The sequence below is a fragment of the Marmota monax genome, unplaced genomic scaffold (genome assembly GCF_021218885.2).
Source record: "Marmota monax isolate L192 unplaced genomic scaffold, Marmota_monax_Labrador192_F-V1.1 WCK01_AAM20220418_F8-fsc00078, whole genome shotgun sequence".
Classification (NCBI taxonomy): Eukaryota; Metazoa; Chordata; class Mammalia; order Rodentia; family Sciuridae; genus Marmota; species Marmota monax.
Window position 1 is genome coordinate 7,659,741 of NW_026694865.1, and position 7,480 is coordinate 7,667,220.

General features: G+C 40.3%; 1 pseudogene; it reads right to left on the bottom strand.

The window, feature by feature from the left end:
- Positions 1–453: 453 nt before the first annotated feature.
- Positions 454–2,463, bottom strand: LOC124080581 (lysine--tRNA ligase-like; annotated as a pseudogene).
- Positions 2,464–7,480: the final 5,017 nt, after the last annotated feature.

Consider the following 7,480-nt stretch of genomic DNA (forward strand, 5'->3'; position numbering starts at 1 on the left):
TGGAAGGACGCAGAAGTACTTTCTGGATGCTATGATTCCAGCCTGTGATCCAGACTCCAGTCAGTTGCATGCGGTGGGGCCGGGGGCGGGGGGGGGGGTGCGGCGGCAGTGTTCCAGGGTGGTGCAGAAATCTTCAAGTACGTGCATGGCTTCATCACTGGTGTCCCTAGCGTTGGTCTGTTTTCTAAAAGTTGTTGCTGCTGCATGGACTCATTCAGCTCACGTAGGACTGCATACTTCTTTCATAACAAATCATTCAACATGCTGAGTCAGATCCTCTTTAACCAAAGGGCTCATGCTCTTTGGTGATCACAGATAAATGTATGATTGATGCAAGTCACTTCCAGGAACTCCTGACAAGCCCATCAATGACACTAACTATTGTCTGAGGTGGAGGACATTCAAGACCTTTTGCCATATAGATAACATCAAGAATTCTGTAAGTTTCTTCAGTTTCCAAGAGGTTAATTTATGGCAGCTTCATTCCAGGGCTTAATTTAAGTCTTTTACCACGCTGAATCTCTGGAAGGGTAGAGTGAAGTCAGTGTTGTAGAACTGACCCTCTGGGCCATGTAGGTGGGAGGCAACCTTTAACCACTGGTAATGTGACTCATTATTCCACTGAAACTGTCTTCTCTGTGGTTTCCAGGAGACTGTCATAGTCTGTGTAGAACTCACAGATGGTAAACTCAGGATCGTGGGTCAAAACAATTCCTTCATTCTGGAAGTGGTGTCCAATGTCATAAACCTGGTCAATGCCAAAAGCACATTATGGTAAAGTTCTGGGGGCAATTGTCTTACATAAGTTCATGTCTTATTTTTTTGTGATAAGAGAGGAAAAGCTTGGTCACAGCTCCCCCCCACCCTAGGATGATGTTCATTTTATAAATTCTAATCTCTAGGAATCCCAGATCACCCAAGAAGCTTCTTACATCTGTGATGACCTTACCATTGATGATATACTTCTGCCTTATAAAATCAATCAGGATCAAGTCCAGGCGGAGGTAACATATGTAACCATGGAAAGAGCAGTATGATCTCGTAGGGAATGACACTCAGCTCACCATTTTTGATTTTCTCAGGATTCCTCTGAATTTTAATCATGTCTCCTGATGTAATATTGTTATGAATAAATTCTTCTTCTGATCAATAATTCCTGGAATTCACCATGACTTGCAACTTGACCTGTCTCCTCTGCAGGTCATAGAAGATGAGCTTTCCCCCACAAGCTCTTTTGGCCTGCGTCCTCCCTGCCACCTTTAAGGCAATGTCAGCCAGGTAGCTCCCAGGCTGCAGGTAACTGTACCCTTGGATGAAGTGAGTGAGCAAGATGTCTACATGGAACTGCGTGGGTCTCAGTCTTCCCTATTCAGCTGGTGGACAGCTTGACTGCAGATCTTGTAGCATTGATTCACACCCACACCACTCTCGGTGGTGGGGCTTGTGGAAGCAGCCTTGCCAGGATTGCAGCCATCCCGGCTTAGCTATTTCTCAGTGAGATTTTTCTGATTGGCCCCTTCTCAGCCACTTTCCTCTCAGCTCTCAGGTGTCTCTTTTGTTTATTCTTGCTCAGTTTCATTTTGCAGACATCTGCTTTCACTTCGGTCCTGGGCTGCTGCTGTCTTCCTGGACAGGCTCACCCAAAAGATTGAAAGTATTCATCTTAACAACTAGTGTAACAGCACCATATGATAGTTGGATAGTTGGTCATTGGCTGTATCTTCAGGCTGACCATTCCTAGTGTAGGTATAATGACCACAGAACCATCTCTCTAGCTTCTGTTCTGTTGGGTAAGTGGGCTGCCTCTAGTTTTAACTGCAATATTAAGTTCAGTTCTAAGCATTTTTGTGTGCACCTTTGTTTCTTTTTTTTGGGGGGGGGGTACTGGGGAGTGAACTCAAGGGGCACTTGACCACTGAGCCACATCCCCAGCCCTATTTTGTATTTTATTTAGAGACAGGGCCTCACTGAACTCATGATCCTCCTGCCTCAGCCTCCCAAGCCACTAGGATTACAGGCATGTGCCACCTTACCTGGCTTCATTTTTATATTTAATAAACTTATATTTCCTGTTTTTATGTGTTTCCTTGGAACATATCTCTAAAGTATTTTCTAAGGTCAAAGGTTATTGTCAATTTTACCATTTAACAAGGTGATGTAAAAAGCATGTAATCATAGGTTCAGAAACACTCTTGTCCATATTTTCATAGACTACTGATGCTGGAGAGCTAGGAGGCAGCATGGTCTAGTGGAGAGAGGGTGGGCATTTAGGCATTGATCAGGGAGAGCTGTGTTCAGGTCTGAGCAGTATTACCTGGGTAAGAAGTAGGGGCTTGGCAGTCACCCAGCCTCTGTGAAGTTTCTAGCTATAAAATGGGAGAGAGGCCATTGCTCATAACACCAGGCAAAGCAGGCATCAGTTACATACATCTGTTCCTGACTTTGGCCTGAAGCCTTGGTCATCTTTGTTACACTCTCAGCCGGCCCATTTTTGCAGAAGGTGGACTGGGTAACAGGAGTTGAACAATGAACTATTAAATTGTGTTCTGGGCTGTGCACAGTGGCATATGCCTGTAATCCCAGTGATTTGGGAGGCTGAGACAGGAGGATCATAAGTTCAAGGCCAGCCTTAGCAATTTAGCAAGGCCCAGCATAACTTAGCAATTTAGCAAGGCCCAGTCTCAAAATAAAAAATAAAATGGCTGGGAATGTGGCTCAGTGGTAAAGTACCCCGGCGTTCAAATCCTCAGTACCCTTTGCCACTCCCCCAAAAGTGTTCTACATCTTAGGAGGTGTGCATACTGCCACCTTCTGGTGTGAAGAGTTAGTGTAGAGATGATCCAGGGATCAAGCTACTTCTCATTGTGTCCCCGTGAGGATCTGCCCCAGGGTGATGCTGTAGGAGAAAGAGGGGGAGGTCCTCTCCACCCAGCCTGACAGCTTCTATCTAGATGATGTCCTCCTTCTGCTGATGAAATTCTGGAGACAGGAAGATACTGAGTTTCCAAAGCCTACTTGTAAATGATGGTGTATTTTTGGCTCTGAAGACTGTGGAGGTGTTGGCAAAGGATGTCTTTGCAAAATGAGGTGTCTTTATCAGTGTTTATTAAACCCTTCAGAGAGGTTGACTGTAGTGGTAAGTTAGTCCATAGATCTTTACAGCACCTAGAATGTGCCAGATACATGCTTTGATACACATCATTGAATTATGGAGGGTTCCTGCCTCTTTCTCATTGTCTAGAGGGGATGTTTGTTGATAAGATTATCTATCTATTTATTTATTTACTTACTTACTTATTTTTGTGATACTGGGATTGAACCCAGGGGCACTCTGCCATTGAGTCACACCCTCAGAACCCCCCACTACTTTTAAATCTTTGAGACAGAGTCTTACTAAGTTGTCCAGGCTGGTCTTGAACACATAATCTTCCTGCCTCAGCCTCCCCAGTTGCTGGGATTACAGGCATGTGCCACCATACCTGGTGAGATTAATTATTTTAAAATTGACATAGTTTCTTTTATTTATTTAATTGAAGACAAAAATTGTATCTAAACAGAACATTAAAAAATAGTTTAAAGCACAATATGTTGCCTCTCAAGTACAATAGCCATTTTTTTCTCAGTAGATTCCAGCCCTTGTACACTGGTATGAAGATTTTTACAGAGCTATAACCATAATACATATATTATCCTGAAGTTCGTTATATTTTACTTGTTATAAACATCTCTCTATATTGCTACTTAATCTTCATAATTATCCTTATAGCTATGTATGAGGCAAATGTATGACTGAATCAAAATCTTTGTAGCAATTCTCTTAAGTTTAGTTTTTTTCTATAATAGACACTGCTTATATTAACTTCTTTATGCACATCTTTATTGCACTACTTCTCAATAATCATAAATATGGTTCTTCCTATGTGTTGCTATATTGTTTCCCAAAAGAACTATTATGAATTTACAATGCCACCAAAATTATGTCAGTTAGTTTGGTTGCAGCCCTGGGTGTCTTGAATATTGTTGCTGTAAAACATTTTTGAGAATTAATATTTTAAATGGGATCCTAGATTTGCTTTCATCTGTATTTCTTTGAATACCAGTAGGCAGTTTCCTTTTCACATGTGCAGTATTTATAATTGCTTCTGCATGAGAACTCTGTTTATATTGTGGTTAAAAATGTGAATGGGACCCTTGTTGTACGTCTTTTCTTAAAAGAGAGAAAAGCAATAGAAATTGCATTATTACAGCTCAGAGGGTCAGAATGGTACTTAACTGTTTTATTCGTTGGGTTAACAATGCCTTCTGGAATCTTCCCAAGAATGCCCCAGTGTTCTAAGATCTAGAGTGCAAGTCTATTCTCCTGCCCAGAACTACTGAGAAAAGTGATTCTACAACACCCTTAGTGTGCTTGACTCAATAAAGGAAATGACATGATTCCCCAGTATGTATGAGAGAGTTGGACAGCAGCCTAGGTTATAAAAATGCAAATTAAGATTATGTGATTGGAGAGTTAATTGGTTTCCTAGTGACTCTGAAGAATACAGAGTGTCCTTGAGTGTCTCAGTTGGAAGGGTCCTACCCACAAAAGGGAAATGACTTCCACTGAAGATCACACAGCAAACTAGAGGAGGGCTGGAACCCTGCCTCCAGATTCCCCTGAAACTTTCATCTGTCCTGAAGGTAAACGTGAATGAATCTACTATTTCCCCTTTAAGGCTTCCTCTTCTCTGCAACCCTCCTACCCAACTCCCATACCCTGCCTCCTCCTAGCCTGGATGATACTAGAGCACCTCGGAAGACTTCCTGTGTTGGGAGTCTGTTTCCTTTTCCTAGGTTCAAAGTACTGTACCACAAAGTGTCTGTCCATTAGCTAAAATATTGTGTCAATGCACGAGTTTTTCTTTTGCAAGAAGACTGCAAGTGTTAGAAACAGCCCATGAAGATGGAAGATCTTGACTCTCAGTAAGGCTTTTTGGTTCAATACCTCACTACTATTTTCTGGGATGATTAGATGAAAAAGGGAATTAACATTTGGTTAATTAGGTAGTGCCTACCACATAGTATGGTAAGAGGCACTACCTAATGGAATTTCTTTAAAACACATGAAGTGACAAATTTGGAAATAGCTCCTAGAGTTTAACTAATTGATCAGCTCCCATTGCTATGATGTCATTATGTTATTGGTTTTGGAGTAGCCAATCAGCTTTGCAAACTATTCATGTACATGTCCCACTGAGGATACCTACACCCTCTGATGCTATTTGTAGGATTTTTGTGCCAGTTTTGCCACCCACAGATGTTTCAATCTGGACAAATGTCAACAGCCTAGGGTCAAGTCTAGAAGGAAGCAGAAAGTCAGGTACAATAGTGCATACCTATAATCTATTACTTGGAGGCTGAGGTAGGAAGAACACTTGAGCTCTTTTGAGATAAGTTTTGGTAACATAGTGACACTACGTCTCAGAAAATAAATTTAAAAAAATAAAGAAACCCATTTACATAGAATGCAGCAAAGCTAAGGAAAATAACATCTGGAAAAATTCCTTGGGGAAAAAGAAATAGAAGAATCCTAAAAATTGAGACAAAGATCATAACTCAAGACAAGAGAAACAAGAGTCTTGGTGGGTGGGAGAATGTAAGGCCATAGGTCCTAGGGTGTTGACCAATTCCCAGGAAGGTTGGGGGACCCTGCAGGGTTTGGGGCACAGGGGTGGTATTTGTAGCAGAATCTCATTGGCTCTCTTGGTTTTTTTATCTTTAAAATAGGCATACAAATAAGCTTCTCTGGCCATCTCTCAGTGGGGTTATGGGAACTGATTCAGTTAACTCATAAGAACATGCTTTTATAAAATGTGAAATCCTATGCAAATGTCACAGAAGGACTATCAGTTAGTTACAGCAGTACAATCTAATTCATTATCCAGAATTTCAGCTACTCAACTTGTTCCTGGCTGTGTTTTATTGACAAGGCAGCATTTGATATCCATTGAGACTCTGCAAATTAAAGCCTGACTCAGAGTAAGCCCTTGGAATTCATGCCTCTCCTGACCCCTGACTTATTACCTTGACTTTTCTCTACCCTCAGAACAACTAGGATAGATTTCAGCTGCACAGCAAAAAAACAAAACAAACAAAACAAATGAACAAACAAAATAAAACCCTTCTCATAGCAGTCTGCCCATCCTTTGAAAAACTTAGCTTTTAATCTTAAAAAAAGTTTTGGGCTGAAAGTTCATTCATAAAAGGATATATCTAAGGCTAGGGTTGTGGCTCAGTGGTAGAGCGCCTTGTCTAGCATGTGTGAGGCACTGGGTTCAATCCTCAACATCACATAAAAATAAATACAAAAGATAAAGGTATTATGTCCATCTACAACTAAAAAAATAAAATAAAACTAAAAACAAAAGAATATATGTAAAAGCTGGGTGAGGTGGAACAGGCCCATAGTCCCAGATACTCAGGAGGCTGAGGTAGGAGGATGGCAAGTTTGAAGCCAGACCTAGCATCTTAGTGAGACCCTTAGTAACTTAATGAGACCCTGTCTCAAAATAAAACATAAAGGACTGGGGATGTGGGTCAGTGGTACAGCATATACCACACACACACACACACACACACACACACACACATACACACACAAAGTAAGAACTATAATTTTAAAAATAATAATAAAACACCACACAATAAACTTCAGAAAAAACATTACTAGTGTCTGCAAAGCCCCATATATCTTTCCCTGATGCATTCCCTTTACTCTCCTATCTTCTACTTTGTATTAATCTTCATACATAAAATAATCCTTAATATTATTCTTAATATATATATATTATCCTTAACAACGTATTATTTAGCTTTTTCTGTCTCTGAACTTTTATAAAGGGGAGAAGTGGTAAGTATTCTTGTTCAACTTAGGTGTTTTTTTTTTTTTTTGCATCTGCAATTTTCCTACATGGATGGATGCAGTTGTAGTTCATTCATTTTGAAGACATATAGTATTCCATTGTGAGAATGTGCTATAAAAATTATTTATCCATCGTATAGTGAATGGGCATTTCAGTTACTTCCAGCTTGAGACAGTTATAAATGATGTGTTTTTATGTCACCTGTTGTATTTGTATAAAAGTTAATGTTTATCTAGAAGTGGAATTACCTGATCATAAGGTATGCATGTCTTCAATTTTATCAGATAAGGCCAACCGGTCCAAGTGGTTTAACAATCACCAATAGTATAGGAGAATTTCCATTGTTCTACTTTCCTGCCCTTACTTGACATTAGGCAATGCTTTATTTTTAAATTTCTGCCAACCTAGGAGGCCATGGACTTGTGTATCTCATTTTGGTTGTAGTTTGCACTTCCCTTTTATTAAGGAGGTTGGGCATCTTTTCATGTTTGTGGTCCTTTTGTGTTTCTTCATCTCTGAAATGTCTGTTTGTCTCTTTTTTAAACAATAGGCTAATCTTATTGATTGGCAGCTCTTTA